Source organism: Penaeus japonicus, unplaced genomic scaffold (assembly GCF_977035675.1).
Source record: "Penaeus japonicus unplaced genomic scaffold, GWHDUDI00000001_assembly GWHDUDI00000023, whole genome shotgun sequence".
Classification (NCBI taxonomy): Eukaryota; Metazoa; Arthropoda; class Malacostraca; order Decapoda; family Penaeidae; genus Penaeus; species Penaeus japonicus.
The window spans coordinates 33,187,172-33,197,171 of NW_028234425.1; the positions used below are offsets into that span (position 1 = coordinate 33,187,172).

The window sequence follows — 10,000 nt, forward strand, 5'->3', positions numbered from 1 at the left end:
GATATTATTATTGTCATTGATATTATTATTGTTATTGTTATCGTTATTATTGTTTTCATCATCATTATTATTATTATATTCACCATTATTATTATTGACACTTATGATGACAAGTTATATTTTTATTGCTGTTGATTTGTATATTACTTTTATAATAACTGCTGTCAGTATTCAGCCATACTTATTCAATACACCAGACGCAACATACGTTCGTGCAAACATTACTAAGGCAATACCAAACCAACACATCATCATTCGTGATATCACGTTGTGTGGCAACTTCCCTGTTTCCCTTTCCAGTCCAGAAATAGATGTCTCAGTTTGTCTCATTTGCATATCAGGAAGTTTCTAGATTCATGTGATTCTGATGAAAAGGAAAGTTTTCTTTGTGTTGGTAAATGGAGCATATGTCTCTGTCGCTAACAATCCTTTGAGACATTTTTCTTCTTCTCAGCTCAGGTCTGAAAAGTTCCCTTCGACATCCGCCACAAGTTGGAGGTTATGTTATACCATTTAGAGATTTGGAAGGTAATTACAAAACGATAGCCGTGGGAATTATTGCAGCGATTGAATTTCAGTAGTTGAGTAATGTTTCCTCTTTGCAAATATGTCCACGTCAGCTCTCTCATCCCCCCCACCCACCCCACCCCACCCCCACGCACACATCCGGAGGCAAGACGTCAGAGGTCACTCTCACGCCTGAGGGCAGTCAAGGTGCCACATGCATGACGCTTTGCAAAAATAAATCTTCGTTTTGCGTCGTTTTAGCGGTTGGTAGAAAAGGTTTCACGCGCGATGGCCGTGAAACCCCGAAAGCGAGGATGTGGTTGTAGATCCGATGCATTTGGGATTTGGAGGGCTTTCGTAGCGGATATTGCAATGCAGTGTGGATTCGGGTTATTGCAGTACGGCGGGATGTACTGGCAACTTTTGATCCACTAAGTCCCTACCTTTCACCTTTCCCGTGTTGGCGAACTCGGCTTTTTTCCCCAGTATTGTGTTGGGGCAGCCTTTCCCCTCCCCCCTCCCCCACCCTCTAACCTCCTCGCCTTCTCAATCACCGTCTATTGATATCGACGCGAGAAAGCTAAAAAAAAAACGCACTCAACTTTTCTCGTACGACAGCACCGGAATGGGTAGAACTGCGATTTCAAGATTGTGTGAGAGTGGAAATAAAGGACATCACTTCTCGCCGGAGTGAAGCCCGCCCTCGTTGTGCATAATGCCATGGGCGAGGGTACGAAACACGAAGGAGGAAGGCACGGACGAAAGGGAAAGGGGGCCAGTGTGTGTGATGAGGAAATGAGAATGATTGTTCTGGAAATAGTGGGTATTTCGGTCTATGAAATGGGAAAAGTGAAACAAGTTAGGCCTCTATGTTTGTTAGACGTATAGGCCTTGTGTATATCACTTATAGTATATCTTATTTCCCCAGACTTCTACTATTTATTTGGTTATTATCATGATCATCGTTTTGTGGGATGTGTACATTCTTCCCTAATCCACGTATTTTTATTTTATCTTCCTATGATATCCTTCTTCCAAACTCCTCTTTCCTTCACGCGAGGTGCCACAGGAAACAGACGAGACGTAAACGTCTTGAGATTAGCATGAAGGAACAGGCGAACCTACCTGGGCCAGCTGGGCTTCGTAGGATAGAGACCTCGAGGGCTCGAGTTTAAGAGGAGAGTTTCTGTGTGCGATTTCAGCTCCCTTGCTTGATTAACTGAAGGAGGATTGGGGGTATATAGGAAACTAATAGTGAAAGAAAATGATAGATTGGTATTTCTCTCTGCTTCTCTCTCTCTCTCTCTCTCTATCTATCTATCTATCTATCTATCTATCTATCTCTCTCTCTCTCTCACTCTCTCCCTCTCTCTCTATATCTATCTATCTATCTATATATCTATCTCAAGCTCTAGCTCTAGCTCTTTCTCTATCCCCTTTTCTTTCTCCCTCTCCTTCTCCCTCTTCCCCTTTCCCCCTTCCCTCTCCCTCATCCTATTCTTCTCCCTCTCCATCTCCTCCTTTTCCTTCCCGTTTCTGTGTGTTGATGTACTACAGCTTAACTACCCCCAGAAACCCCCTAAAAAAACTTCCAGGGAAAACCAATCGCTGGCGCTCAGACTCGACCATAGCCACTCGAGCGGCCGCCATTATCACAGGTGACTTAGCTTCTCCTGTGCCGCGATCGCAGTTCCAATTGTGATGGAACTGGGCGCCGCACCCACTCGGCCGCCCTTTCTCCGTGTGCAGACTTGCTTTGCACTCGTTTCCAGGCCTGGCGAAGCGAGGGTTAAGGGTACATGCACTAGAGGGCGGGGAAATGGCAGAGGTAGAGGCAGGGAAACACAGGGGTGGAGGCAGAAATGGAAAGGGTCGTCGATGGATATACATTCCGCTGTGTGTGTGTGTGTGTGTGTGTGTGTGTGTGTGTGTGTGTGTGTGTGTGTGTGTGTGTGTGTGTGTGTGTGTGTGAGAGAGAGAGTGTGTGTGTGTTTGTGTGTGTGTGTGTGTGTATATATATATTTATATATATATATATGTATATATATATATGTATCTTTATATATATATATATATATATATATATATATATATATATATATATATATATATATATATATATATATATATATATATATATATATATATAAAGAGAGTCAGAGAAGGGAAGTAACTGATTTGTAAAAATAATATTTGATGTGTTGACAAATGCTGTTCCAAGCACATAGTTATTAACGCAACATAAACACAATACCCAGCTGTTTCGGAGATTCACTGAGCCACACACATGACAAACCGCTCATTAAACTTGACATGTGGGCGATCATGTCACCATCGCGACATGGTCTGTATCGCAGAGCTATCTGCATTACGTGTAGATATTGATCGTCATTCAATCTTTATTTATATGTTTGTTTTTGTTTGTATCGCCACGGAAGAGAGGGATGGAAATGTAAAATAAAATCGAGACCCATTAAGATTAAAGAAAGGAGATGAATAACAAGAGAAAGAGAAAGAGGAGAGATGGGAAAAAGAAAAGAAAATATGAAAAGCCAAATTAATGAGAGAGAGAGAGAGAGAGAGAGCGAGAGAGAGAGCGAGAGAGAGAGCGAGAGAGAGAGCAAGAGAGCGAGCGAGAGAGCGAGCGAGAGAGCGAGCGAGAGAGCGAGCGAGAGAGCGAGCGAGAGAGAGAGCGAGAGGAGAGGAGAGGAGAGGAGAGGAGAGGAGAGGAGGAGAGGAGAGGAGAGGAGAGGAGAGGAGAGGAGAGGGAGAGGGAGAGGGAGAGGAGAGAGAGGAGAGAGAGGAGAGAGGGAGAGAGGGAGAGAGAGAGAGAGAGAGAGAGAGAGAGAGAGAGAGAGAGAGGTAGAGAGAGAGAGAGAGAGAGAGAGAGAGGTAGAGAATGATATGTGAGAGAGAGATGTATATATATATATATGTATATATATATATATAATTATATATTATATATATATATGTATATGTGTGTGTGTGTGTGTGTGTGTGTGTGTGTGTGTGTGTGTGTGTGTGTGTGTGTGTGTGTGTGTGTGTGTGTGTGTGTGTGTGTGTGTGTGTGTGTGTGTGTGTGTGTGTGTATGTGTGTATGTATGTATGTATGTATGTATGTATGTATATATATATGTATGTATATATGTATATATATGTATATATGTATATATATATATATATATATATATATATATATATATATATATATATATACATATACACGGAGAGGAAGAGAATGAACTGTGTGTGTATTGTTAGAGCTTGAGTGAGTGAGTGAGTGAGTGAATGAGTGAGAGACTGAGAGAATAAGGGAGTGAGGGAATGAAAGAGTGAGTGAGTGAGACATTGAAAGAACGAGTAAGTGTGTGAGAGAGAGAAGAGGAGAGAGAAGAGAGAATAGAGGACGTGAAAGAGAGAGAAAAGAAAGACAGATAGCGAAAAAGTAGCCTATATGCAAAATCAATAGCGGCGTGGTGTAGGGTCGAGGTCGAAGGGTGAATAAGAATGCGAAGGGAAGAGAGAACAGAATGAGTCGAGAGGGGTGAGGAGAGGATGGCAGAGTGAGGAGAAAAGAGAGAGAAAACGAATAAAAAGAAAAGGAATGGAGAGGGTTAGGGTTCCCGGTTGACGAAGGCACAAAGTAGATCATGGTTGACTGGCTGGCTCGGAACAGCATCTGGTTGACTGGGTTGGCTCGGGACAATGTCCTGGAAAGCTGATAATGATATACTTATCTTTCTGACTAAAGCTTGAGTCGGTCGGTACAAAAGGAGAGAAAAATGAATGCCTGTCGTCTGAATTACCGCTAGAAGGAGCTCGGATCAATTATATTTCATTAACCGACAAAGTTTAATTCGTAGAAATAAAGAAAGTGAATCAAGAGACAGTATATAATTTATTTGTGTGTAAGTATATTCATAATCTCTTCTTTACATATCGTAACTTTAATTTTATCTTAAAGTTATAGCTGTAGGTAAGACCACGGACACAGAGTGAAATAAAGTACACATTGTAACATCAGTGTCAGTGCTTTGTGTAACAGGTTCTGCAGCCATTCATAATGGCACGAGTGACGAGGTGCAGGTGCCATCGGTTCGGCTTTAACTATCTCTGATGCATTTATCAAATTTATCTGACGCACACACGCACACACACACACACACACACACACACACACACATACACACACACACACACACACACACACACACACACACACACATACACATACATTTTCTGTGTGTGTGTGTATGTGTGTGTGTGTTTGTGTGCGTGTGTAGTACATAAATATATGTTATTTCTTTGTCTGTTTTTATGAGGCAAGCATTGCATCCGGCAGGCGTAGTTGTTCGGTTGTATTTACCGGGGTGTGAGCGCGAGGGCCAGGCGAACACAAGCGGGATCGCCGTGAATTGCGGAGTGAGGAATGATTCGGAGGGAAATGGACAAGCTCGTAAACCTTTCAGATTGCCCTTTGACGTTCAGGAGGCGAGGTCAAGCGAAAAGGCATTGGTAGTTACTCACAGAGCCGAGTATCCAGCCGGGCAGTAGGCAGAGATCTGTTTGGATCTGTCGCGTTTGGGGCAACGGCCAGGCAGAGCCTTTAAGAGCAAAATAGTGTTGCCAACTGCAGCGTCGTGCAGATTGATTTAGCAGTGGGGAATCGCGTTTTAAGCACTTGCAATAGTGTCATCTTGTGGCAAGTACACTGGCAACGCCGTGGCAGTTTAATGTAGACAGCTGTGACAATATAACATTGAGATGTTCAGGCTTCAATCTAACACGGTGGTGTGGATGTCTATGCCAGTGCCATGCTGCAGAGAAGAACAATGCCTTTGCTAATACATTGTGCCGATATGGTCTAGAGATCTGAGGTAGTGCTGCACCAAGCATAGCAGGCGGCTGTGGTGGTGTGGCAGAGTGAGTCAGCCCGGCGAGAGGTGAGAGATGTGGCAGTGAAGGTCCGTAGAGAGCAGGGCGGGCCGCCCCGAGGAGAGCTGGCCCGCCTCGGACGAGAGAGCCAGACAGGGCCACCGCCGTCGTGTCCTCCCAAATCCCGACGCTTTCTAGGTCATGCCCTTCAAGCACTGTCACGGCCAAGAGACCCTATATGTCATTTGCAATACCTGTACATTTGCTGTGCTTCCTCGATATACTCAAGAGTGCTTTATGCACGTCATGTTACCCACATATCCCATGTCTTTACTTACATCGCAGAGGATTTACCACGATCAGCAACCTGTATGGTGTCCTCTAGACAGAAAGTTCATTCATGTGAATATTTGGATAAACGCCTTGCAGTGTAAATTTCACTTACATATTCTATGTAAGTTCTGATAGCCAAATTACTCAGCATGACAATTTTGTTTCGTGAATTAAGTGTCATCAGATTAACTCGCTGGTGATGCAGATGGTCCTGCACGATCTCGAATGAAGTTGCCAGCTGTACGCGATGTTGCATCAACACGCAGAATTTGGTTTATACATCTTGCGCTGACACTGTTTACTTTGTTTATTTGTTTAGTCGATACTGTGTATACGGATAGAGTTTAAGCAAATCTCGCAGGCTGGCGGATCTAACGCTGATTCTTTTTGAGTGCTGATTTTTATCTCTATTTTTATTCAAAAGATTTCTTTGGCGCTAATTTACTACATTTCTTACACTTTGAAGTTTGGTTGGTTCTTAGGGGCTTATTCTCTGTGGTTATTATTTTACACTTATTCATGGAACTCACGTTTTTTTGTACTATATAGGCATTGTTATTTTCTTTGCGATAGATGCCCCATTTCGCTCTCTTTCCATCGGTCTTACCATCTCTCCTTTTTCCGTGCTCTTTTTCGACCGTTCCCTTTCCTCTTTCCCTTCCCATTCCCCTCGCACTGCTAAACATCATACCCCACGATGTTTTTTTTTCCCTTTACATACACTTCGTTAATTCACATAATTCCCGACTTCTCCCCTCGCCTTGTTTCTGGCCGCGTCCCCGTTGGTGTCCAGGGTCATCGGACACCGCCTCGACACCCAAGGGGACTCGCGCGTTTTATGTCATTCCGATCGTTGCTTTGCGAGTCCGGAGGAGGAGTCCGGGAGGCTCCTGAATTCGAGTTTAGGATGATTGCTCTGAAGGCGAATGAGATATTTGTTCTTTTTCTTATTTGCGTTCCGCTCACAGTCTCATCAGTTTGGCAAATTAGCCAGATAATTAATCATTAGTCATTTCAATTAGTCAGGAAATTCAATCAGTGAGTGCGATTAGTCAGGGCACCGAGCATGTCGCGAAATGAAGTCGATGGAGCTTTCGTTGACGTCTTTCTTCCTTTGTCTTCTTTTACTATTTATTGTCTCTTCTCATTTGTTAACTCCCATGAGGTTCTTCCTCTTCTTATGTATATGATGTATTTAATATTTTAACCCTTTTTTTTATTACTAAACATTTCCTTCCCAACACCATACCTGACTCTTTCCTTTTTTTCTCTCGACGATTTTGTCCTTTTTTTTTAATTCTTCGCCCTCATTTTCCCTCTGAGCTCTCCTCGCCCCCTCATCCTTCATAGGAAATAGAGACGTGTCTTTGCCGCTCGGATCTTATTGGTCAGAAACATCGTCAAGAAAATATCGGTTCAGTGAGCATCGCGGCGTGCATGAAGACATTCTCTGTGACAGCTAATTTTAGATAGAACAGACCCGGGGAGAAGGAGGGCGAGGAGGAAAGGGAGAAGGAAGGAGGAGGGAGAGAAGAAAATGATAGATAAAGAAGAGGAAGAGGAAGCAGGGTGACGGGTAATTTTGGATAGAACAGACCCGGGGAGAAGGAGGGCGAGAAGGGAAGGGAGAAGGAAGGAGGGGAGAAAAAAGAGGGAAAAGGGGAAGAGAAACCTAAGGAAGAGAAAGGGGAGAAGGGGGAAACCGGAGGAAGAAGAGAAGAGCGTAATGAGAAAGAGGAGGAAGGAAGAGACAGAGTGAAAAGGGAAAAGGAATATGGAGAAAGACGAGTGAAGGGAGGAAAAAAAGGCAGAGGGGGAAATGTAGATGACGAAGAAGGGGAAGAGAGGCGAGGAAGAAGTAGAGGAGAAGGAGGAGTGGAGGCGAAATGAGAAGGACGGAGGAGGGGGAAAGGGCCGTAGGACAAAGAGGAAGAGTTAAGAAGGGAGGGAGAGAAAGAGGAGAAAAGAAAGGAAGTTACAAAACAGGAGAACGATAATAGGAAGTAGAAAATGGTGGATAAGGGTGTTGTAGAAAAGGAAGGAAAATGATGATAAAGAAGCAAGAGAGAATGAAAAAAATACAAGAATAATGATGCTGCTCATGAGGACAGGAAGCGAAATCAAGGGGAAAATTTTCACTCTTGCTGAATATAGCGAATGCCTCAAAAGTGATGTATTGTAGGAGGTTAAACAATCATAGTGAGAATGCAGTGAAATAATATCAACTGTCCCCCAGTATCATTAACTTTTTGTAAGTTAATACAAAAAAAGACAAAAAGAGAGAAAAAAATCTTTTAGTGTGGATTTCCCTCCCAGCAGCAAATAAATAACCTTGTGGTGGGATGATGCCATAAAATATCTTACGTCCATTTGCAGTAATCTAGCCTCTCTTTATATGCGGTGTATATGTATATATATTATATATATATATAATATATATATATATATAATATTATATGTAATATGTATATAATATATATATATAATTTATATATATATATATATAAATATATATATATATATATATATATATATATATATATAATATGCATATATATATATATATATATATATATATATATATATATATATATTATATATATATATATATATATATATATTATATATGCATATATAATATGCATACATATATATATATATATATATATAATATATATATATATATATATATATATATATATAAGAGAGAGAGAGAGAGAGAGAGAGAGAGAGAGAGAGAGAGAGAGACAGAACATACATATATATAAATAGATATATATATATATATTATATATATTTATATATAATATATATATATATATATATATATATAATATATATATATATATATATATATATATATATATAAATTTAGATGTACGTCTGAACCATCCTCATGCCTTGCCAAAAATGTTTATATGAGTTCCAAAGCCGCCGTCGTCGTCTTTTGTAAACAACCCAGTCGCATCGATGAAGCCAATTGTTAATTTAGTAATTATTTCAGGGACGCTCTCGCCGGTCGTACGGGTCTCCTTTGCGACTCCTCCAATCATCGATAGGATCGCCTGAGTCCTGAATGCTATGGAAAGTTTGATTACGAAATGAGTAATGAGAAAAGTTGTTTTGTGTGGAGGGAGTCCTTGGCTTGGGCAAAGATCGAAGGATTTTTATTTATTTTTGATTTATATTTTGGAATTTATTTTTACTTTGATGATTGATAATAGGTTTTATTTAATATTTGTTTTAAAATGTTGGCGAAGGGTATTTTAAAGGAATGAAAAATTGTATATTTTTCACTTTCGCTCAGGTTAGGCTCTAATAGTTGACAGGAGCGCAGGAATCAGACCATCGCCTCTGTCAAATTGGTAATAGTACTCGCGGTTAGGAAGCGGTTACGTCCCGGCGACTCCCAATTAGGCCATAAGGCGCATTCTAAGGAAAGACGGCACCGTAGACATCCGCTAATTAAGCAAGAGACAAGGACGTTCTTAATTTATGCTCAGGACCCCCACCCCCCTTCCCCTCCCCCCTACCCCTTTCTCTCCGTAACAGTAGCGCCCCGAAGTGGAGATTACTGTCACCGGCCCGGATATGAGACTAGAGCATTAGCAGCTTTTCCGGAAATGAATGTGGCGGGAAGTAAAGTGGAAGGGGGGGAAGGGGTAGTGTGTGTGGAGGGGGGTACAGGAAAGGGGGAGGGGTAGTGTGGACGGGAGGGGGGTGGTTACAGGAAGGGGAGTGGGGAGAGGGGGTAGATGTAGGTGGCGAGCGTGCGAGAAACTCAATACTGGCAATGTTGTTACTTCCTTGGATGCGCGTTGCTTCCTCGCCCGTGGGAAAGTGTTGACAGGGACGCCGCGCTGACAGGTTATGGCGCCTGCTAGATAAGGTCGCGGGAGGAAATGGCTGCGTGATCCGGCGCTCGGGGAAAAGGCCTAAAGGACGCAGGTGACAGGTGATGTGTGGCTCTGTGCTCTCGCGTTGATGCGCGTGCATTTACGTGTACTATGGCACGGCTTTGGAAGCGAAGCCTTTTAAATTGGTTCTTATTTTGGATATTTCGTAGCCTCCTCGTTTATGCATTTGTTTATCCATTAAGCATGGATTTACCTGCGTGTTTCTCAGTATGCGACACCAAAGGAGTCTAATTAAGAACATGCGTTTTTATTTATTTTATTTTTTTATTTTTTTATCTTTTTTTTTAAGAATCAGTCCAGTTAATGGCTCAGTGACTCATGACTGGAGCCACAAATATTCCACCAAGTGCGTTGTCCTGGAACAC

At 42.0% G+C, this 10,000-nt stretch overlaps 1 protein-coding gene across 1 annotated transcript in view; it reads left to right on the forward strand.

Moving 5' to 3' along the window:
* LOC122255852 (uncharacterized) overlaps nucleotides 1–10,000 on the forward strand; it is a 142,918-nt gene that overhangs the window by 22,643 nt on the left and 110,275 nt on the right. The window lies entirely within an intron of this gene.